The sequence below is a fragment of the Silene latifolia genome, chromosome X (assembly GCF_048544455.1).
Source record: "Silene latifolia isolate original U9 population chromosome X, ASM4854445v1, whole genome shotgun sequence".
NCBI classification, from domain to species: Eukaryota; Viridiplantae; Streptophyta; class Magnoliopsida; order Caryophyllales; family Caryophyllaceae; genus Silene; species Silene latifolia.
The window spans coordinates 228,462,051-228,488,116 of NC_133537.1; the positions used below are offsets into that span (position 1 = coordinate 228,462,051).

The following is a 26,066-nucleotide window of genomic DNA, read 5'->3' on the forward strand; positions in this document are numbered from 1 at the left end:
TCATAAGTCTTTGCTTTGGGGAAAGTGGGAGCTTGCTTCTTACCCTTCTTCCCATTCTTCTTGAACTTCCCCTTGCTTTTGGTGCTAATGTTAAGCACATCCTTAGGTGGGTTAACATTTAACCCCATGTCTCATTCGGCTTGCACAAGTAACTTGTGTAACTCTTCAAGAGACACGTCCTTGTCTTGCATGTTAAAATTCACCCGGAGTTGAACATATGCCTTGACTTTGGATAAGGAGTGTAGAATCCTATCTACAATGAGTTCTTTGGAGATTTCAACTTTTTGAATCTTCAAGGTCTCGACTAGCTCCATTAATTTGAGCACATGAGGGCTAACCTTTTGGCCTTCTTTGAAGTCGAGATCAAAGAATGCCGCGGCCACCTCATATTGGACGATCCGCGGAGTTTGTGAAAACATTGTCACAAGCTTGGAGTAGATTTCATTAGCGGTGCCCATCTTAAAGGCTCTCCTTTGGAGATCCGCCTCCATCGCAAAGATCAACACATTTTTCATTGCGGCGGACTCCTTATGGTAAGCCTCATCTGCTTCCCTAGTGGCGGCGGTCGACCTAGTGTTAGGTTCGGGTGGAGAGGCCTCGGTGAGGTAACGAAGCTTGTCGTCACCTTGGGCGGCTAATTTGAGTTGGGCATCCCAATCGGAGAAATTTGACCCATTCTTTTCAAGTTTACATCGATCCCTGAAGTATCGGAGCCATGAAGTATTAGTGAGAGGTGTGGCGTTGGTGTTTGGATTTGCCATTTGTTATGAGAAATAAGAGCGGTCTACAAAACAAAATATAGAAGGAATAAAACATATGTCATTTTCAATATAATAATACTCGTAAAATAAGTTTAAACAAGTTTTATTGCATTTATCTAGTGACCTCTACCCAACTTGATAAATGATTCCAAGACCCAAATTCATATTAATTTAGGCATCGGTAAAGCCGAAAAACAACCCTTATCAATATAATTCGGTGGATTAACCTTTTAATCGATTCTACTTTTAGAATTCTTGGTCGATAAATTTACATTAAAATTTATCTTTAGCCCGAAACACATCCGGCAACCGTCGAGAATACTTTCGTTGAGTTCAACCCAAATTTCGATAAATGTGTCCATGATCCAAACTTACATCAACTTGGGCATCGGTAAAGCCGAAAACAACCCTCATCTTTATAAATTCGGTGGGTAGACATTTATCACCCACTTCCCCTACGTAACAAGGTTTGTACCCCGGTAAAGCCGAGTGCACTCCCTCACGAAATAGGTTTTCATGGTTTCTACTTTTTGGTAAGGCTATATCTCAATTGATTATTTTAGCGAGAGGTCATGTCAATTTATTATCTATCACGTTTTAAGTGAACTAAAGCGGTGAACTACGATAATTCTAATTGACACGGTCGATAAACTCGATTAAAGATGATGCATGTTTTAGTTATGGCGATTTAGCGATACATGCAACATATAAATAAAATGCAAAACATAAAATAAATCCTAGTATGGCCTTCCTAAAATAGAAAATCTAATTAACTATTACATATTCGGAAACCAACTCCATTGGTCCCTTGGACTTCGGTTATGGCACGCATTTCGAGGTAACACCGTTTTTATGTATCGCCTTCTTGAGTGACACCGTCTTCAAGGAACTCCGTAATAATTAAATTACATTACAAATTACATAATTTCCTATTATACATTTGTAATTAAAATAAAATAAATCTATTAAATTACAAAACGGTGATACGAGATCACAATAAATTACAACCGAATCGATATTCCCATACATTTCGGGTAATACCAATTAAAAACTAAGGCCATACTAAGTAAAATTACATGATTCAAAATTACATAAAATAAAATTATGATGTTCATAAATAAAATGCAGCATTATAATATGTATGAACATGCCGAATTTTATGCTAAATCGCCTTTAAGTAGCCAATATCGTATATTTAACGGTTTTTACGGTTTTTACGGATTTCCGTGATTCAACCTTTTAAAATCACAATAAATTACATAGACTCATATTTATGCATAAGTTAATTACCCTAACCTCTTAGGACTCAAAATTAGTGTCCACTAACTATTTGACTATAATTAACTCATATTTCTTAAAATTGTTCATTAATGGACCTAAAATTACAATAAAATGCTATAAACTTCAAATAAATCACAAAAATTTCAAATAAATTCAAAATTCAAAATTTAAACTTCTGAACATTCTGAAAAAATACCATGACACTCATAATGTTCAAAAACTTAGGTTAAAATTTCGTAAAATTATTGGAAAAACTATGTTGCGGTTTAACGGATTTATCAATTATAATTATAAAAACATGAGAAAAATTATATTCATCAACTTTTCAATTTTAGATCTGAAAAAGATAATAAAATGCAACATGTGACGTTTTTCCTTAGTCATGAAGTATGTTTTATCAATTATTCACTAATTAAGTCACTATTTATGCTATTTTTCATCAAAAATTCATAAATCATGCATGAAGACTTCATTATAGTCTATTATTCTACACACATCTTGTAAAATTGCATGTGACAATATACTAAATTTCTATGACCAGATTCGAAATATATCTCATATTAACCTATTTATCATTTTGAAATCGATTTTTATCATGAAAAATCCATATTTCGAGCATAAAAACTCCAAAAATTCTGACAATTTACAGGTCATCTAAAAATAAAACATTTGATAACATATCCAAAAATCATTGGAAAATTCGAAGTTTAGCTAATTTTAGTCCGAAAATGACATTTTAATCATAAAATCATATTTTTAATGCCATTATTATATAAGATGAACAATAAAAATCCATAAATTAACCAAAATATCCTAAAAATATTTTAGGACCAGAAACTTTAACATGCATAATTTTATTTCGTGATATATCATAATAACACAAATTTACATGTTTTATATGTTAATCGTATAACTAGGAAAAACTTTAACCGATTTGCATGCAAACAACCAAGGCTCTGATACCACTTGTTAGAAATCTTTATCTCATTACTTGACATATTCATATATGTAAGATTTAATTTAGTCATAAAATTAAAAGATGGTCTTATGCATGCAAACAATAAAAGATTTAAAGAAGAAATCATCATCATACATTGAGGATTTCCGATTTTATGGGCACAAGTGAGTTCTCCTACTCACTTGTTCTTGAGCTTCCTTAAGTGGATGAACAAGGATTCAAGTAGAGAATCCCTCCCAAGGATTTATACCCAAAGTAACAACTTAATAAAATTAATATTATTATTACTAGAACAATATTAATTTTGTATAAAAATTGACCCAAAATATTATTTGGTCTCTTAATAATTCGGTTAAGAGAGAGGGAGGAGAAGGAAGATTTTATCTTTCTAAAATTCTTATTTTTAGATGTTGAATGAATGATAATACACTATGTTTTGATGTAGTGTATAAGATAAATTATAGAGCAAAAGACCCTTGGCCTTGCTTTTTGGAAAACCGGGTAAGGGGGAAGGAAAGGGACCAATGCATGCACAAGGTGGTCTTCACAAGAGCAAGTAGGGTTGCATGGCTAGGTTTAGAAGGAAATGATTATGTTTACCACTAACATAATCAACACAATATATTCCTAATACTCCCCTTACTTTCGGTCATTAGAGATAAAATGTACTCCATTTTACCTTTGTCAATTTGTCAATTTGTCATATGTCACATGTCACATGTCACATAAAATTGTTATGTATTTTTAACATATTAAAAATCAACGAATTAATAAAAATACGTCATATACAAAAATCGACTTAGTAATTCATAATTACTTGTACCAAAATATTTTACCAATTATAAATCACAACATCTTGTATTTATAATAATTTATTCATTCAAATGCAATTGTTTCCTTAAACAATAATTTCATCTAAGTAATTAAAACAATTCGATTACTTAGACCGTATCTTATTTAATCAAATTACAATGAGACACGTAAATATGACTTCCAAAATCGTTCGTCAATTTTAAGTAATTTAATTAACCCGTATCATCATACGATCAATTAAATGATCAATTAAGAGTGTTACCCTTTAGGTATGACCTAAGGGGATCAACTGATCACCACCGTTGCACGACAGTAATGTCAAACTCTAGTCAGCCAATCATTACCGATATCTGTGGACCAGTTGATAGTAAAATATATTACTTCCCAAATTGCATTCTTTAAAATGAGACTTAAACATGTGATCATCATGATCAACAGTTGTGATCGCATTATTGTCGGAGGACACATATTCCAACAGGAAGCAATTCAAGGGTACACACTCGTTCATAGATTCAATTTCTTCAAACTACTAAGCCTAGAAGGATACCAATAAATCACCTCCAAGTTGTGTCAAGTTAGGGTACCTTTGTCCTCAATCGTTAAATGCTTTTGTCAAGAGTAGACTCCCTATGGTGTTAGAAACACTGGAGGATCGCGGAATTCCCCCTCTTGCCTAGACAAGAAGAAGGCTCGTCCCCTCTCTATCATGCACAAAAATGGATACGATGGATAAAGGGATCAATAGATATTTGAGTTTCATTTTGGGAGTTTGCTTTTGTTTTTGTTTTCCCCCCAATTTCTTGTGGCATATACCATTGGAGAACACTTTCTTTTTCCATTTTTTTGGATTTTTGGCTTTTCAACACTTGACAACTTTCAACTTTTTGCATTTCTTTGAAACATTTTCAAAGTCACCCCATATGTAGTGAGGGTGCCTTATATTTGAAGCATTAGGAGTCTATTTTTGCTCCTCTTTTCATTTGATGCATTTTGCAAACTTTCTTTCACTTTTCATTTCATTGAACTCAAATCAATTTCTTTTTGTGCTCATTCCCTTTTTGATGACAAAATGTGGTAGAACATGGATGATGGATGCATGGTTTCAAGGGTCACCTTGGAATAAATGGTAGCCAAGGAGTTATCACACCACAAGGTATTCTTGACTAGGCTTTAATCCATGGGTCAAAATATACTAGCATGACACATCCTAGGGTGTTTTACAAGTATTCTAACAAGCAAAGTCTTAAGAAGAAAAAGCATCTACTAGAGCCTATGTACACTTGTCAAGCTTTCCAAGTAGACGGTTTCACACAAATTTCTAACATGCAACTACATGCCATGATGCAACTAACATATAAACATCCTAATGCAAATGATTCTACCAACTAATATGCCATATAATCTAAGCGCAAGTCTTAATTCACATTGTTATACCGCATCAATCAAAATAAAGCCACATAGTCATTAACATAAAGAGGAAAAAGGAGATTGGAAAGATCATACCATGCGGTTTTCAATATCCTCATGTCTCGGATGTGTCGTAGTCGATCAATGTGAACAAGGATAGAACAAACACAATATATACAACAATATATACAAGTCTACACTACGAAGGAAATGAACTTGTTTTTGGATTTTCAAATTTTTCAAATTTTTTGATTTTTTCAAAAATTTTTATTTTTTTGGATTTTTGAATAAAAATTAAGTTAGAATTTCTCATCCCCACACTAATATTGGCATTGTCCTCAATGGCCAAAATGATAGGAAATTATGCAAGTATAATACATGAATTCTATACTAAATGCAAGCTATACTAATCTACACTACATGATGCATGGGTTTTTGTTTATGACGGAGAGCGTAATTTAGATTACCTCCCGTTGTGATGCATGTACTTCCCCAAACCGAGATAGACATTATTTCTAATGTCTTAAATTATGGGGTAGTTCATGCACACAAGATGCAATGCATGAAACTAAATGTTGTCATTTTGGATTTTTCAAGGGGAACAATAAAAGAACACCTCAATGTGGCCGAGGTGTTAGTCCTCATGTTGCTAGGACTCTCCAACTATTATCAAGATAAAAATAAAACAAAGAAAGAAGTAGACAAACCTCAAGAGGGTAGGAGCCTCCAAAGCTTGCTAGTCCTCCACCATATCATCATTGTCATCATTTTCCTCCATAGAAACGGACTCATCACCACTTCCCTCTTCACTTCTTGCTCATTTCCTTCATCATCTTCATTAGCCTCTTCTTCTTCATCATCTAACTCTTCATCAACACCCTCATCATCATCAACCTCATCATCAACATTCCCATATTCACCCGATCTTTCACCCCTAGATGTGCTTGGAAAGAAGACTTTCCTATCCGCCCAACTAGGCAAAGCACATGAAGGATCAAGTAGTCCTTGCCTAGCTAAATGAAGGAGGGGTGGATATTGGGCCAAGTATGCATCTACTCGATCATTGTAAGCTTGTTTATGCATCTCTTGCATAAGTAGAGTCATGTAGTCATTGCCCACTTCAACATCTTTGGGTTTGAATTCTTGATATTTGAATGGATAGGGTGGTGTGACAATGGAGGAGGAGGGCTCTTCAATCTCGCCCCTTTGTTGACAGATGATGTACTCGGCGCCCTTTGAGAGTGGAAGTAGGTAGTTTGTTCGATGAGCACTCAAGCGGCATATCTTGGAAGGCAAAGTGAAAGATCTAGCATCATTGGTGAGCCACCCATAGTTGGTGTCAAGAGAGTTATGCTTGACCCACTTGTACTTGTTAATCATGGCATCCATGTCAATGAGATGACCCCCTTTGATCGCCACATAGGAGTTATCCTTGTTGAAATTGGCGTCAAAGTGCTTGGCCAAGAGAGTAACTAGACCTCCATTTACGATAAAAGCGGTGCCTTCCTTACCACAATCAACATTGAGCCATGTTTCCACCAAAAGCCTTAGAGCTTTGTAAGGCTTAGTGAATTCCCTTCCAACATTTAAGGCCGACTCAAGTAGAACACAATCGAGCTTTTTAAAGTGATTAGTGTCTTTTCTTGCAATTGTAGTATTCCCGATGACCTTGTGCCACACTCTAATGCCCGGATGGTGGACTAATAGAGCGCGACAAGCATGAAAGCTCACAAATTTCTTCCCGGATATCGCCTATAACACTTCGCGTTTTAGAGCTTATGTATATGTACTACTTGTGTTTGTCTTATGCTTGTGGATGTTTGGTTATCGTTACGGGGTGGTGAACTTCGGGACGAAGTTCATTTTAAGGAGGGAAGACTGTAATATCCCGTATTTTAGCCTCGGTCAACGATAGTCAAATCTTATTTTATACGCGTTTTTTTTCAAACAGATGTGTATAAAGTATTTTACGTAAACTGTTACTATTTTATAAATCGTAATCCTACGATTATTTCTTATTTCATAATCATTTTATATTTGACGATTATTCATAAAATGACATTTCATTCGTATTTCTTTAATTTTGATAATATATTATAATTAAACATATTTCATATTTATATTTATTTCTCAATTATACTTGTTTTATTATTTAAGTCATAATTATATTTAAATCCTAATTTTTATATATTTTATGTTAGTTCTAATAAAATTATATTCTCATAATTAATTTAATTAGTATAAATAAATTATATGTACTCGTTTATTTTAAGTTACGAGTTGAGGACGGTAAATAGAGATCAATTACCTAGAGATGCGTGATGGACTTTTAGTGATGGGCTTGGACTTGGATGGTGGTAGCAATGAACCGTGTAACACAGCCATAAACCCATTAACCCATCAACACACTACACGACATACAACCCTAATTCACCTATCCATCGACATTCACAAAGTTGTAACCTTCGACATTCACATTGGAAACCCTACTCCTCTATCACCTCATCTGCCTCCCCTAAACCAAACTAAACAAGAACCCTAATCTATAGTGGCAACCGTGATTAGAAGAGAAGGAAAGCAGTAGTAACACAGCCGTCACCATCCTCGTAAACATCCATGTGCGCCTGTAAGTTTAAGACTATGTATCTTGTATGTTTAGGACCTTCGAATCTGAGTTTTCTTGTTATGGGTAATCCTTGTAATACGAATAACATGTTTGTCATCTTTAAACCACCATGGCACCACCGTGACTGCTACAGTAGCCCCCATAATGTCGACAGTAGCAATAACGTACCAATACTCTGTTTCGTTTTTTTTGTTCGTAATTCAAGTTCGGTTTTGGGTTGTGTCTTAGTACGAGTTGATGGTTTATGGTAGGGGGATGTTGATAGTCTAGTGTGGTGGTTGTGGGGTGGTGTTTGGTGACCGGAGGACCTTGTATCGACAGTTTGCGGTGGCGACGGGAAACAGGGGATATATGTGCGTGTTCAGCAACAGTTTTTGGGTTGGTTTTGTGTTGTTTCATGGGTGAACGAGAACACACGGGTACCACCCATAGAACCACCGTGGGTCAGTGGTGACCACGGTGGTGGCTAGGGGTGGTATGGGGGCATAGTGGTGAGTGAAAATGCGAGAGAAGGAAGGAGTGTACATACGATTTAATGGAAAACCACTACTACAGAAATCATGAAGGACATCGGACTTCTAGACACATGGACATCGGATTATAGGCCGATGTAGAGTTCAGTCCCGTCCATATGGGGTGTAATGGACATGGGACTTTAAACCGATGTCCATTAATATATGCACATCGGATTTTAATTATATCCGATGTCCATATGAGTAATGAACATCAGATTTTAACATTAATCTGATGTCCATATGTGTAATGTACATCAGATTTTTATAGAAAGCCCATGTCCTTTGAAGCTAGAATTACATCGAACTTTTATAAATCCGCTGTCCTTTATATTGTTTTTTTTAAAAAAAAAAAATTGAAAAGAGCAGGCCAATTCATATTGCATTACACCAATTTGAATGCCAAAACATTAATACAAAACATGCCAACTGCCATTCAACCAAAATGATCGATTTCAATTAATAAAAACCGATCCCAATCAACATACAACGCAACCGTCTCCGTCATCCGAATTCAACAACTAACGAACAACAACAAAGGGCATAACAAATCCCAGCCAACATAACATATGGTCTTGCAGATCATGTAATCAGTTTTTCAAAATGCAACTACCTAATACATTACTACGCTAGCTAGCTATCTACGGCTAGATATTGAGAAAATAGTTCGCCCACAAGTCCCGAACCTCGTGTAATTCTTCTTGTGAATATGGCGTGGTGTCTTGAAAACCCGTAATGCATATTAATGACAATGGGGCGATCGACATGGCCTCACAAGGGCAGCTTCATATAAGCTAATAATTAAGGGAAGAGGGTGCGGCTAGCTCATTGAATTGGCGGCGGTTTCGCCCACAATGCGTATAGGCGCAGTCAAAGTAGGATAATTACTTGAAAAAATACCGAGTTTTGCTATAATGTCGAAACTGACCTCATTGATAGCTTTTGTTGGATTAGAACGCGTGACGATTTCCAGCATGTACCTCATGACGTAGTACCCGCATTCTACAACACCTTGTTGACGAGCACACTAAAACAACAACTCGACAAGAATTAAACCAATAACATGACTTTGTCAATTAAAAGTGATTGATGATCAGACATTGAATTTGTCGTCATAATAAGCAACAACTTACATTATGTTGCAGCCATTGCGGTGCTTGAGAACGCATTCTTTCCCCACCATTGTAGCCGTATACTCTTACCGATCTAAATATAAACATGGTTTCAAATAAATGATTGTCAGCCAATAATAGTTGCCATTTTTAATGTTCTAAACAGTTGAACATTTATTTATGTGCATATCAATAAATAGTCACAACGAGCATCCAATGATCACTGTAAATAATTTGTAACTTATTTACATGATAATCAATAATAAATGGCAAAACCACAATATTTTGCAGCATTTTACAACATATAACAAAAAAAAACAAAGACAAATTTTCAAAGAAATTTACACCTTATCCAACAAAACAAAGAAAGAATTCACAACATTTTACACCATATTACAAAGAAAATAGCAAGATTTTTCTCGCAATTCAGTCTCAACTACAAAGAAAAAAAGAACATTTTACAAAGATATTTTAGCAAAACAACAAGATTGTTCAGCAATTCAGATCTTATAACAGTAAAACAACATCTATTTACAGCATTTTACACCATATTATGCCAAAACAGCAAGATTTAGACTGTTGAGTATTGGTGAAAGTATCCTACTCAATAAAGACAGACATGTTCATGTGAAAGAGTAACCATCTACAGCAATAACATTAAACAATAACAATAAACCTCTATATGATAAGTCAAGGCAAATGGCACCACCGACAACAATTTTCTCAAAATCTCTCTTGGGGTAAGAGAAAACAATCAAGAAAGAAGAATAGAAGATACAACATTCAAGTATGCCCACAAGTATTTTGATATGGATAAATTAATTTGGATAAATCTTAATGTTAGATGTACTTGTATTATAAGGGTTGAGGAATAAAGTTTGCCAAGAAGCAGCATTCCTATCTTAGCCCTTCTGTTTTTTATTTTAGTCAGTTGACAATTTTAAAATTCATGAGCATTCCTTACAATTGAAAGCCCCTAAAAAGGTAGAAAAGCTATCATTTTAACACCTTTGATCAAATGAAATGAAAAGCAGTTAAACTTTGATATCAACCTTTGACAAGAAATTAAATAGTAGGTGATTTCTATAAGATAGAAAAACAAGCAAGATAGGTATTGAACCTTTTGCAAAAGCAGAAATTTCTAATGCAATGGCCTTCGAATGTTGCTCAATGCGCAAAAGTAAGCTAAGTAGCTAACTCTATAGATCAATGCCCCAAGGATTCGGGAAAAAGTTCATTTTTGAGTTAATAGGAACTCAAATGTCGAAAAATGAAAACTCAATAAACACTACTAGGCATAAGCATTACTAACAAGACATCAACTTACAAAGACACAAGTAGTCTCTGTTGAAAAATTTCTTTTGCTTGAAACAAGTAAATAAATGCATTAAACCTCCATTAGAGACTTGCAATAATCTTTAAAAAGTAAAGGAAAACAAAAATGGATAATACCATTGAATAATTTATTTAATTACAGAATTATTTGCTATAATAAACACTACATTAAGTAAACACAATGAACTAACTATGACCTTTAATACCTCTAAGGGATCTCACCAAACACACTTTTAATGGATGAAACGCACAGGAGAATTCTTAAGATGAATACTACTTTTGTCTCAATCATTTGTTTGCCTTTATAATTCTGTGCGAGGTCTTTTTAATCAAAGGCAAACAAGTGATTGAGACGGAGGGGGTAATAGAATTGAATTAAATTCCAATAACATGACCATACATTAGATGTAATAGTCGTAATCCACATAAATGTTAGTCCATCAATCAAAAATCACTAGCAAATTAATAATCAAAACAATAAATCAAATGTAAATCACACACCAAAAGGTATTTTGTTGCACCAAGGATCTAAAAGGATGTCGAAACAACGCCTATAGATGAAAGCGGAATCGGTGCCGACGACAGTAGTGAAAGATCTGAGATACAATAGAGGACACAATCAAGAACCCAAATATCATATGAACCCTAACTCATCAGATTGATAATCAGCAATCAAATATTAAAAATAATGAATCACTTCCAATATCTGGCATTGTTTACTATTCTTATTACACCATGCTTCCCCGAATGTATGCTCATTTTACCTGGACGCATTACTTGAATCACTCTTAATGGTAGACCCAGAAATGCCATTACGAGAAATCAATTATTAACAACCAAGTAATCATATAAGTGACGAGAAAAAAAGAGAACTGAAAATGAAATTAACAAAAATTAAAATTAGGGTTTGAGTAATTGGGGATTTCAGTCAAAGAACCCAAAGAATCAATCCATTAAAACTTACAATTAGAGAAAACGACTAGTAATTTACTGCTAATAAGTCAAATAGAGATTGTGTAACTCACCGACCTGATTTTACAAATAAAAGTTGAGATCTGAGATGTGGGGAAAACCCTTGTAATTGATTGAACTGTGGCTGAGCGCTTGTGGCCAATTAAGAGTATACCGGTGATAGATGAAAGGGCTACTCACAAAGTCAGCGACGACCGACGAGTTTATGGTCAGCGGCTGCTTGTGGTACTCGGGAGATGGAAGTTGTGAGATGAGTGAGAGGGTTATAGTTTTCAGAAGGAAGTAAGGAATAAGGACTGAGGAATATGGAAGACGGAGATTGTTTTAATTTTGCGCCCAAATTGAGGATTATATGGACATGGGTTGTAATTTAATCTGATGTCCATTATAATGGACATGGGTTGAAAATAACAACCGATGTCCATATAATATAATTACATCAGACTTTTATAAAAATCCGATGTGCAAACTTATTACATCTGTTTTTTCAAAAATCCGATGTCCATCCACTGATGTCCTTGATGAATTCTGTAGTAGTGAACAGAGTGATCCGTGTGTGTGGAGGCTGTTTACAGTTGTCGTGGTGGTTCAGGCGGCGCGTGAGGGGTTTGGGCGAGTGTGAAGTCACGGGTTGTGGGAGTCGGGTTGTTAGGGTTGTTCAATGTTTGATTCGGTTTTTTTTCTTAATCGTATAATTCGTTTAATCTTTTATTTATCGTATTATTTATTTAATTTAATTCCCGAGTCATTTATATAATTAGAGACGGGTTTTGAGTCGGGTTGGTTAAAATGGAAAACTGCTATATCGGGGAAGTTTCCATTTAAGGAAACTTTCCATGTTAGGAAGTTTCTAATTTTGGTAACCTTCTATTTTGGAAAACAGAAGGTTAAAATGGAAAAATGCGAGAGAAGGAAGGAGTGTACATACGATTTAATGGAAAACAGAGTGAACCGTGTGTGTGGAGGCTGTTTACAGTTGTCGTGGTGGTTCAGGCGGCGCGTGAGGGGTTTGGGCGAGTGTGAAGTCACGGGTTGTGGGAGTCGGGTTGTTAGGGTTGTTCAATGTTTGATTCGGTTTTTTTTCTTAATCGTATAATTCGTTTAATCTTTTATTTATCGTATTAGTTATTTAATTTAATTCCCGAGTCATTTATATAATTAGAGACGGGTTTTGAGTCGGGTTGGTTAAAATGGAAAACTGCTATATCGGGGAAGTTTCCATTTAAGGAAACTTTCCATGTTAGGAAGTTTCTAATTTTGGTAACCTTCTATTTTGGGAACGGGAATAGTTAAGTAATCATTTATCATTTATTTATCTTTCAGAGGGCGAATTTGTTGTGGAATATTATTGAGCATCTCCATTTGACTCACGATCGAGGTAGGGAATACACGATTGAGTTCTTACGATTATAAAGAGTTGGCATGTTCGGTGATTATATGACATATCTGTTTATCTTATTTATCTCGTGAGTATTATTGTTCATATATTTTATACATTTCTTATGCATTGGAGTTGGAGTGGAGGAGATGAGATTATCGTGATTAAGGCCCAGGCGGGTTCTGCAGGACTTGTCCTGGTGTCCTCGATTCTGGTAGGCCGGTATATCGACGACGGTCGATTTGATTAGTCTGCCGGGGATCGGTATGGTCAGGGCGTTCCGGGATGTGTGTGATGGAGTTGAGATTGGAGGATCATATCATTGCATTCTTTATTATATCGTATTACCTACTCAACCTCGCGGTTGACCACAGGTATTCGTGTACGCCCGTGATGATCCATTTACTGGGGAGCAGATTGACAGGTTGTTGAGACATATGGAGCTGGCAGGGGAGAGAGCATGGATCACCTGAACTAGATCTAGCCCACTTTTATTTTTAGTTTAGCTATCAGACTTTATTTACAGTTTTGAGACATGTTCCATTTGAGTTGTAAACATTTATAACTTTCAATTTAAAGTACTGTTTATTTTTCCTTTGTTATCTACTGCCTCGGGTTTCCGAGATGGTAACACCCTTCTTTATCTGAGGAGTCCTAGTCCAGGCCCTTAAATAAATGGGGGTGTTACAAAGTGAAATCAGAGCGAACGATCCTCATGCCTAAAAACAAATGATCAAAAATAATGAACATAGGAAGAGTCAAATAAAATGAACCCAGGCTAGTAACTGTTAGGAGCCCCCAGGATTGGAATGAGTTAGGGGCCCCCTCAAACCAAGCCACTGGCCCTTTCAGTCTAACCTGGTAACCCTTGAGTGATGCGGAGAGGTGGTAGTAACAAAATAAAGGATCAGACCTTGCCTATACTATACTAACAGTTTTGCAGGAGCGGAATGAGGTAAGTAATGATGTGCTACATGGTTAAAGATGTGCAATGAAAGAATATGGTTGATATTGGCATGCTGACTTATTTGAATAATTGAGTGAAATTTTAGTGTATGGATGACATGAGTTGTGAATTATGAATTATATGATGATATGCATGCGGCTTTCTGATCCCTGAACCCTTAGGTAGAGATATAATATAATGATATGTTTAATGAGTTGATGATAGAGGCACCATAAGCTATAGCTACCTAAGAGGTTAGATGTAGGAGGGATATGACCATGATTGACTGGAATGGTTAGTAGAGCCAACCAGGCTATGTTGTTACAGGATGAAGAATCAAGTTAAGTCCTATGTGTAAAGCTAGTAGACCGAAACGGGTGTCGTGTCCGTTGATAATTGTTTGTTGTTATTCTAAGTGTGTATATACTTCTTGTTGAATGTCTTATTCTTTGCAAGAGTTTCTTGTTTTGCTTACTAGGCAAATGTGATCGAATTTTGAGATTTATGATTGTTATTATTTTACTAATTGCCTTAGCAATCCATGTCTAGTGGTATGTGGAAGGTGTTGCCCTAAGCCATGAATGTTATATAGTTGTGTGTTGAAAATTTCATGCCAATTTTTACGTCTATTTATATACATTTAATTTAGTTATAAGGTTAGTATTCAATAAGTGACACCTTAGTGATTTCTAGGATATATTTTCGTATGTAAATAAGTTGTGATTGTTACGATGAGAAACTAATGCATTGTCTATACATACATGATTATTGAGTTATTTAGTTGATTTTATTTTCGGTTTCGCAATCTTTACCGTTTTCTAGATGGCAATTACATGTATATGGTGCAACGTGATTTCTATGCCTCAAATGATATGTAACATGTGTTGGAGTAAGAATGGTTGTGTGATAATGTGAAGTAATTTAAAGGAACCAAAATTTTTTAATAAATTCCAGAATGTTACCTTGTTTGTACAGGCTGCCATTTAAATTGTGTTCTCTATATGATGGTGAAAATTTTATGTGTGATAACATTCTGATTTAGCTTTTCAATGCTTTTAGTTTCATGCTAATATGAATTATATTTTGAGAGAAATAAATATTTTAGTTGACAGTGGTCAGATTGTTACTGCACAGTTCTGTTTCGACCCATGTTTTTGAAAAAGAAACCATTTAAAACGTGTTTATTGTTTATGAATAATTCCAACTCCACTGTTTAGAATATTCATTCACGTTTTCAAAATGATAAGCCACGTAAAATCTTAACGAGTCGTTATTTAATAGTGATTTTTGCAAGTTGCCCAATTTTCTGTCTAATTGCAGTAAAGTTTTTGTTCCGACCAACTGAGTTGTAAAATTTGTTATAAATAAATTCCTTAAGCTTTGCAATTGATTCTCTTTCCTATGATTAGTTAATTCATTATATTTCCTAAAAACGATAATAGCTCGCAAAATTTGTTGCAAGATGTTTGATTGTTGAAATTGTAAGTTATGTGAGTTTCATATAAAAGTTTAATCAAATATGAATTATGTGATGTAACCATGTAATACTCTGATATGAATTCTGTAGCATGAACGGTAGGCATATGGTATGAGTATGAACCTTGCTATATGATAATATAATCTTATTTGTTTCGTTGAGTTTTATGTAAAGTAGTCTCAATTATACAAACGCTATTACATTGCTTGAATTTTGCCTAGTGTCTTTCTCTAAACCTGATTTGCAGAAATATGGATTTTACTTCTATGATATGATTACTGATATGAAATATTTTAATTCGTCAAGTATGAACTATGAGTTAGTTGATTGTCTACATTGATGTAAATGTGTTAATTTGGTGTCAAAGCATCCAAGTATTTGTTACCTTGATTTTGTGTAATGCGTAGCATGAAATTGACAAGTGTGTTTTGTTGCTTGAAAAGTCGGATGCTAGTTGCCAGTATAGAGTAATTAGCTTATCAGATGATTTGTGTCTATTGTTTCAGTAATCTTCTTGAACATTGGATGTGGAATTTTATAATGGGGTTACGGGGACGTAACCATGTTTTAAGGAGGATAGGATTGTAAAATCTTGATGGTTTACGATCCTGGCTAAGTGGTATGTTATGATTGGGTCGATGAGAATTGACCATGCATGGAGTCTCTTTTTTAATTTGTTATTATTCGGTCAATGTTGTGGTTCTTTAAGTGCCAAATACTTACATCGTATGTTCAACTTTGGGGACAAAGTTTCTTAAGGGGGATAGAATATAACACTTCGCGTTTTAGAGCTTATGTATATGTACTACTTGTGTTTGTCTTATGCTTGTGGATGTTTGGTTATCGTTACGGGGTGGTGAACTTCGGGACGAAGTTCATTTTAATGAGGGAAGACTGTAATACCCCGTATTTTAGCCTCGGTCAACGATAGTCAAACCTTGTTTTATACGCGTTTTTTTTCAAACAGATGTGTATAAAGTATTTTAAATAAATCATTACTATTTTATAAATCGTAATCCTACGATTATTTCGTATTTCATAATCATTTTATATTTGACGATTATTCATAAAATGACATTTCATTCGTATTTCTTTAATTTTGATAATATATTATAATTAAACATATTTCATATTTATATTTATTTCTCAATTATACTTGTTTTATTATTTAAGTCATAATTATATTTAAATCCTAATTTTTATATATTTTATGTTAGTTGTAATAAAATTATATTCTCATAATTAATTTAATTAGTATAAACAAATTATATGTACTCGTTTATTTTAAGTTACGAGCAGAGGACGGTAAATAGAGGTCAATTACCTAGAGATGCGTGACGGACTTTTAGTGATGGGCTTGGACTTGGATGGTGGTAGCAATGAACCGTGTAACACAACCATAAACCCGTTAACCCATCAACACACTACACGACATACAACCCTAATTCACCTATCCATCGACATTCACAAAGTTGTAACCTTCGACATTCACAATGGAAACCCTACTCCTCTATCACCTCATCTGCCTCTCCTAAACCAAACTAAACAAGAACCCTAATCTATAGTGACAACCGTGATTAGAAGAGAAGGAAAGCAGTAGTAACACAGCCGTCACCATCCTCGTAAACATCCATGCGCGCCTGTAAGTTTAAGACTATGTATCTCGTATGTTTAGGACCTTCGAATCTGAGTTTTCTTGTTATGGGTAATCCTTGTAATACGAATAACATGTTTGTCATCTTTAAACCACCATGACACCACCGTGACTGCTACAACAGCCCCCATAATGTCGACAGTAGCAATAACGTACCAATACTCTGTTTCGTTTTTTTTATTCGTAATTCATGTTCGGTTTTAGGTTGTGTCTTAGTACAAGTAGATGGGTTATGGTAGGGGGATGTTGATAGTATAGTGTGGTGGTTGTGGGGTTGTGTTTGGTGACCGGAGGACCTTGTATCGACAGTTTGCGGTGGCGACGGGAAACAGGGGATATATGTGCGTGTTCAGCAGCAGTTTTTGGGTTGGTTTGGTGTTGTTTCATGGGTGAACGAGAACACACGGGTACCACCCATAGAACCACCGTAGGTCAGTGGTGACCACGGTGGTGGCTAGGGGTGGTATGGGGGCATAGTGGTGAGTGAAAATGCGAGAGAAGGAAGGAGTGTACATACGATTTAATGGAAAACAGAGTGAACCGTGTGTGTGGAGGCTGTTTACAGTTGTCGTGGTGGTTCAGGCGGCGCGTGAGGGTTTGGGCGAGTGTGAAGTCACGGGTTGTGGGAGTCGGGTTGTTAGGGTTGTTCAATGTTTGATTCGGTTTTTTTTCTTAATCGTATAATTCGTTTAATCTTTTATTTATCTTATTAGTTATTTAATTTAATTCCCGAGTCATTTATATAATTAGAGACGGGTTTTGAGTCGGGTTGGTTAAAATGGAAAACTGCTATATCGGGGAAGTTTCCATTTAAGGAAACTTTCCATGTTAGGAAGTTTCTAATTTTGGTAACCTTCTATTTTGGGAACGGGAATAGTTAAGTAATCATTATCATTTATTTATCTTTTAGAGGGCGAATTTGTTGTGGAATATTATTGAGCATCTGTCCATTTGACTGCAGTACTGAGGTAGGGGAATACACTGATCGAGTTCTTACGATTATAAAGAGTTGGCATGTTCGGTGATTATATGACATATCTGTTTATCTTATTTATCTCGTGAGCATTATTGTTCATATATTTTATACATTTCTTATGCATTGGAGTTGGAGTGGAGGAGATGAGATTATCGTGATTAAGGCCCAGGCGGGTTCTGCAGGACTTGTCCTGGTGTCCTCAGCTACGAGCTGGTATATCGACGACGGTCGATTTGATTAGTCTGCCGGGGATCGGTATGGCTGGGCGTTCCGGGGATGTGTGTGATGGAGTTGAGATTGGAGGATCATATCATTGCATTCTTTATTATATCGTATTACCTACTCAACCTCGCGGTTGACCCTGTGTATTCGTGTACGCCTGTGATGATCCATTTGCTTGGGAGCGGTTGACGGTTGTTGAGACATATGGAGCTGGCGGGGAGAGAGCATGGATCACCTGACTTAGAGCTAGCCCACTTTTATTTTCAGTTTAGCTATCAGACTTTATTTACAGTTTTGAGACATGTTCCATTTGAGTTGTAAACATTTATAACTTTCAATTTAAAGTACTGTTTATTTTTCCTTTGTTATCTACTGCCTTGGGTTTCCGAGATGGTAACACCCTTCTTTATCTGAGGAGTCCTAGTCCAAGCCCTTAAATAAATGGGGGTGTTACATCGCCACCCAAAGAGGAGCGGGGTCATATTTTTCGGGCATCTTATGATAATATGGTGTATCACTAAGACCTAATGCTTTACTCAAAACATCAAAGGTGATGCGCCTATTCACATTGGCAAGGCGAAACTCGATATATGTTCTAGTCTCTACCTTAGTCACTTTCAATGAACTTAAGAATTCCAAGGTAAGGGAGGGGTATGTCAATTCTCTTGTTGTAAACAATTTTCCCAACCCCATGGCTTCAAAGAAGGCTTTTGTTTGTTCAAGGACACCCAATTTGTTCAAGGCATCTTCACATATGAATTTGGTGGGTAGAATGGCTTTCTTAGCATACTTGGCAAATGTATCCCTATGGGAGTTAGAAATGAAAATTACCTCCGGATAGTTGGGTAATTGAGCAATTTCTGGAGTTGTTGATGTTGTTGCTTCCAAGGGAGGATCTTGTTGTTGTTGAACTTCCAAGTTTGCACTAGCAACCACCATAGCCATTGAAGCTTTCTTTGCTTGAAAGCATTGTTGCCTTTTTGAGAGTACCTTTGCCTTGAGTGACTTTGTTGACCCTTTTGTTCCTGCCATTGATGATTATACCAAGAAAAGATTGAAAACTTCAATTTCCAATTATACCCAAATCGATTTTAAGATGAAAGGATTTGCCTTTGTATTTCAAAAATCGACTCAAAGGTTGAAGATTTTGGTGCTTGGATTGATTATTGTTGGAAAAGGAGTGATTAATTTTTGTTGTAAGGAAGTTTGGATTTGATTTTGTTGGATTTGGTTGAGGAAATTTTGTTTTTGGTGATGGAGAGGATGAGGGTTTTGGGGTTTTGGGGTTTATGGGTAGTGTTTGAATGTTTGAATGAATGAATGAATGTTGGAAGGGGTATTTAAAACACCCGTAATTTCAAAACTGTAGGGGGGAAGACGAGCGGATTTACGTCGGGACGCTCGGATTCTGCTGTATTTGGCTTCCGTAAATCTCGCCTAAAGACGAGTGTCTTTCAGTGAAGACGGGCAGATTTCTGCAATTCAAGACGAGCGGATTCCCTCAGAGACGAGCAGATTCTGTTACAGCGAATTTTCTTAATCTGCACTAGTAAAAAGACGGGCGTCTTCTTTCAAAGACGAGCGGATTCTTTCAGACGAGCGTCTTCTCACCTGGGATGCTCGGATTCTCTAACAGACCAAAATTTTCCATTTTGCAGCTCATTTGGACGGACGGATTCTTCCACAGACGCTCAGATTCCCATAAGACGAGCGGATTACCCATAAGGACGCTCGGATTCCTCCTGGTCTACCCGAATTCAGTTCCATCCGTGCACTTGCATATCCCGTGTCATTTTCATTCTTCAAATCCCGCGTTCTTCATTGTAGGGGCACTACAAAGGCATGAGTAGCTTAGGCAATTGCTATCCCCACACTAAGCTAAAGCACTACACATCAATAAAATCATTAGTCCCTCTCTTACTTCTCTAAAAAATGATAAATATCTTGATCAAAGCATAAAAATCCAAAAATGACAAAAATGCAATGTAAGAATTAAAATGCAAGTTAGGGAGTTAGAAATATATACAAATGGTGGTTTGGAGAGGACTCCACCAAACTCTCATCCTTAGTGAGATGTCATGGGGGCATGTACAAGGTGTTGTTGATGTTACTCAACACCTTGAAGAAGTAGTCAAAACCTTGTTCATTATCATGATAAATATCTTCAATAGATCTTTGCACTTGTTGTCCTTCATGTTGGTCTTGATCGATAGCATTACCAATGTAGGGATTGAAAATCCCTTCAAACTCATCGTCCCAAAGACCACAAACCTCATCTACTTGGTCACTAAAGATCTCTTGAGTTGATAGAGACAACTCTCCCACTTTCTTGTCTTGGCCAATGAGGCCCTCTTCTTCATTGCTTGACTTTGGTGAGCTTTTCAAGCTCTCTTTGTTACAATTTCCTTGCTCTTTGAATGGAGCATCATCGACTTTCTTCTTTCATTGGAATTCCAACTTCTTTCTATCATCCTTCCAGCTATAATGATTAACCATAAAACATGGTTCATGCAAACGGGGAGCTCTCATGGTCTTGTCAAGATTGAAAGTTATGCTTTCATCTCCCACTTCTAGAGTGAGCTCTCCATGCTTCACATCTATCACCGCACCCGCGGTGTGCAAGAAAGGTCAACCTAGAATGATTGGAATATTGGAGTCTTCTTCCATGTCAACAATGACAAAGTCCACCGGGATGAAAAATTTCCCAACTCTTACGGGAACATCTTCCATATTCCGAATGGTGTCTTCGTCGATCTATCGGCCATTTGGAGTGTGATATTGGTGCATTTAAGCTCTCCCATCCCTAACCTTTTACTCACCGAGTATGGCATAACACTCACACTAGCCCCTAAATCACATAAGGCTTTGTTGATCGTGGTGTCGCCAATGGTACACGGTATTGAGAAGTTTCCCGGATCTTTAAGTTTTGGAGGTAAACTCCCTTGAAGTACTTCACTACTCACCTTAGTGAAGGCGATAGTCTCAAGCTTCCGGATCAACTTCTTTTTCGTAAGGATGTCTTTCATGTACTTTGCATAGGCCGGCACGTGATTGATTAATTCCGTGAAAGGAATCGAGACTTCCAAATTCTTCACAATCTCCATAAATTTTCCAAGTTGGTCATCAAATTTGGGCTTGGCTTGACGACTTGGAAAAGGAAGTCTAATCACAATGGGCTCCTTCTCCTTGGCCTTGTCTTCATTTTTCTTTGAAACTTCTTCTTTTGATGGTTCTCCATCCTTGGAGTTTTGCACAACTTCTTCTATTTCACTAGCTTCCACAACTTCATCCTCAACTTGCTTCTTTGGTGCTTCATATCACGTACCACTTCTCAAGTGAATGGCACTAACCGTTTCATGTCTTGGGGGATTACTTTGAGGTGGTAATTTCCCCTTTTGTCTTTGTGAGCTTGAAGATGCTAGTTGAGTCAATTGGGTTTCCAACATTTTGGTGTGGGCTAGGATGTTGTTGATGGTGATTTCTTTTGCTTGACTATCCTTTTGCATTTGAGTGAAAAACTCTTGTTGATTCTTTTGCATTTGGAGGACCACTTTTTGAACATCAAAACCTTGGTCATTTTGTTGATTGTATGGAGTTTGATTTTGGTAACCTTAGTTTTTGTTGTAAAAGGGTCTTTGATTTTGGTTTCTCATGGGAGGTGGGGTGTATGTTGGTTGAGGGTTTTGAACATTTTGGCTTTTGTATGAGAGATTTGGGTGGAATTTGGTGTTCTCATTGTAATAGTTTGAATAAGGGGTACCACTCTTGTATGCTTGAAAAGCATTCACTTGTTCATTTGTTCCCCTGCATTCACTTTGGTCATGTCCCAAAGTTCCACAATTCTCACATATCCCACTTAGGATTGATGAAGATGCCGTCCTGGCATTAACATGTTGCTTTGGTGATTTTGAGGCTTCTTCAAGTCTAGCCATAGCGTTTTCGAACATCAAATTGATGGTATCAATGTGAGCACTAAGTTGAGCACCCAATTGAGTAATAGAGTCCACTTCATGCTTTCCTCCTCTAGTAGCCTTGCGAGGTCTACTATATTGTTATTTATGGACCGCCATTTCCTCAATCTTGTTCCAAGTTTTATTGTCGTCAGCTTCAGTGAACATTCCATTTGATCCCATGTTGAGAATGTTTCTTGAGTCTTCATAAAGACCGTTCCAAAATTGTTGTACCAAGAACAACTCGCTAAGTCCATGATAAGGACATGAGCGACACATTCCTTTGAATCGCTCCCAAGCTTCATACAAGGATTCTTCATCTCTTTGCTTAAAGCCCGTAATTTGAGCTCTTAACATGTTAGTCTTTTCCGGTGGATAAGAACTTTTTGTAGAAAGCTAGAGCCAATTTCTTCCAAGAATCAATTCCGAGATTAGCCTTATAAAGGCCTTTTAACCATTGTTTTGCGGTGCCAATTAGAGAAAAAGGAAATAAGACCCATCAAATTTGGTCTTAAGTTACACCGGTTTGAGAAATCGCATCACAATAGTCGCAAAGAGTCTCCATGTGAGAGTGAGGGTCTTCACTAGGCATCCCCCCAAATTGGCTTCTTTCGACTAATTGGAAAAATGCGGATTTGGCAATGAAATGCTTGGTTAAATGTTATGGTGTGGGAGTACCATTGGGTAGGTTCTCCTCGGTTGGTACAGAATGTGATGAAAATTTAGGCATTGTGGGTTGATTTTGTGTTGGATTTTGTGTTGGGTTTTCCTCACCTTCTCTTGCAAAAGGGTTGACGAACTCAATAGTGTTTGGTTGAATATCTACAACCTCGCCAATACCTCTCAAAGTTCTCCTAGCAAGTCTTCTATTGTTTATCAAAGTCCTTTCAATTTCGTGATCAAAGGGTAACAAGTTACCTTGTGATCTTCTAGACATGCAAAACATCAAACAACTCGAAAATAATTAGAACAAACCTTGAGGTGTTTTACTTCCCCAAGGCAAAGAAACACACAACTAATAACAATTTAAGAAAATTTAAATCAAGTTAACACCGTCCCCGGCAACGGCGCCATTTTTGGTCGGACTCCCTTGGGAGGTTTAGTTTTCGGTACTTGTCGTTAGGAGCACCTAGACCAAAACACAATTTATAACTCCACAAACAACTCTACTATTAGTAAAGAGGTAAGTAAAGGTCGGATCCCAAGGGACGGGAATTGAGATGAGATTTTCAATTGCAACTAGTGGTGTCTAAGGGTGTCACAATTTGGGGTTTGAAGTAGAAGATCAATAAACTAAATAGCAATAAAAGTGAACAAGCAAGATGATTAAAAAGGGATGTAAACAATTGATAAAAGGCACTAGGGTGTCATGGGGTCATATGGGATTCATGGGAATTGATCATACAAACATATTCTCAAATTATAAGCAATCAATTATTGTTGTGATGGATCGAGTTGGTTTATATCTTACAATCCTAGGAAAGTTTGGGTCCCGGAGCCGAATCGATTAGATTTTACAACACCTACAAGTCGACTTAATCTTCCCTACTCAACTATATGCATGGTCTAATTAGATTCGAGTTGGTTTATGTCTTACAAGTCTCATTGAAAAGATAGGTGATGGGTAAAAAATGCAAGGATTCATAGGCTCGCATTTCATCAAACATAACATGTGCATAAGTTGAGATCGCAACAAGCAAGCAAATAAACTATGAAAACATATTAATTTATGCATGAATCATCCCCCATGTTGGTTTCCCCTAATTACCCATTAACCCTAGCTAAGGAAACTACTCACTCATTATCATGTTGAACATGCTAGTAAGGTTGTCAATCATACCAACAAAGTAAAACATGATGAATAGATGAAGATAATTAACAATAATTAAAAAGGGATTAATAGAATTATATCTACTAATGATTCCAATAATAAAGCAAAGAATAATAGAAGGACTTGATGATTGATTGGAAGGTTGTCAATCTCCCAATAATAACCCAAATAATCTTCAATTACCCAAAATGAAAGATGAACAAGAGAGAGATTAAGGAAATGAGATTTGTATTAAAACTTGATTAAATATTGATTACAAGATTAAAGAGAGATTTGATTGATATAAACTACACTTGAGATTGCTAAGAAGAACCTAATAATCTAATTAGCCTAATGGGGTATTTATAGTGGGGATTAGGTACATAAATTAGGGTTTACTAAGGGCTTAAATGATGATTAAGTCCTTGAGGAATCGCGGGTCTCAAGGGAGACTCCGGTCTCCTTTTCGCCGGTCTTAGAAAAATATACGCATCCTTCATAAAACATGTAGAAGACGGATTTTGCTGTCACACAATCCGAGCGTCCAGAGCGCGGGACGGGCGGATTGTGGGTGTTTTAGACAAGCGGATTCGCGGGGTGGACGGGCGGATTGGGGTGGTTCTGGACGAGCGTCCAGCTGAGGAAGATGCTTGGATTGCTCCTCTTGGACGGGCGGATTGTGGGCAATCCGCTCGGATTCTCTTACAGCTTCTTTCTTTCTTCTTTTCTTCCTTTCTCTTCATAAAATCCTTGAGGATTTCCTCGGGGATGCAAGGATCTTTTCTCATCATTGCCCATCTACTATAGTATATACAAAGGCCTTCCGATCTTGTCTTCTCTTTGATGCTTGGTCACTGAATTCAATCAATTTAGCTTCATTTTGCCATGAAAATGCAAGGTTTGCACTCCTTTCCAACCAAGGGATCAAAACCTCAAAGAATATGCAAAACAAAGGACTAAAGACAATAAATGACCTAAATATGCACTAAAAAGCATGGGAACAAGGCTAATTCAGGGACTAAATATGCTCAAACTATGGTCACATCACCTACTCAATCAATTAATCATGCACATAACCTAGACTCATCATAACGTAATAGGAATGTCAATTTAAAGAACAAACACGACTCTTCCAGATTTTCCAGCACATGGCAGACTCGGTATAAAATGCATAACTAATTCCAGAAAAATCTAATTGATGCAAGGCCAATTGGATTTGAACCCCATGAGTCTTAGCTACAAATAATGTCAACGTATTTTTCTCAAATTCCAAACCTATCAAGCGTTTTAAGACTGATTTCCAAAAACTGACAGAAACCGTCGCATAAAAAGTATTGATTCATAAAACGAGTTTAAACCATTATTTTTTAGTAATTTCAAATCCTATTGTCATCTAGACTCTACAAAGATGATGTATTAAAAAGGCCCATAACTTAATCGACATATAAATTTGGGTTTCAAATCATTTTCCACAACCAAATCAGATTCGCAGACTTTTGAGCGACATGTTCATAAATAAATCACCTAGGACAAACCATAAAGAATTTGACTACGAGATTTGATATGCATAAACTATACATCAAATAAACAGGACTCTCTTTTCAAACTTTTCGAAGATGAAGAATTTAATATAGTATAAACAATAGAATGAAATCGACTTACAAAAACGGAAATCGAATTAGGTTGAAAGAGATGAGAAATCTCCAATCCAATGAAAAGCTCGACACTCTTCTTCATCTTCCTCTCTCTAGGTTTAGAAAATGGTTTTTAGAGATGTTAAAATGAACTAGAAATGATATAAGCATTATAACGATATCCTTGGTCAAAACATAAAAGAAACCGTCAACTTGCTGAACTGATTTACTCGGTCAAGTGC

At 36.5% G+C, this 26,066-nt stretch overlaps 1 non-coding gene across 1 annotated transcript; it reads left to right on the forward strand.

Annotated features, from left to right (window-relative positions):
* Positions 1-22,630: 22,630 nt before the first annotated feature.
* LOC141624735 (small nucleolar RNA R71) lies at positions 22,631-22,737 on the forward strand. Its single transcript, XR_012534540.1, has one exon. It is a non-coding gene; the product is annotated as a small nucleolar RNA R71 (small nucleolar RNA).
* Positions 22,738-26,066: the final 3,329 nt, after the last annotated feature.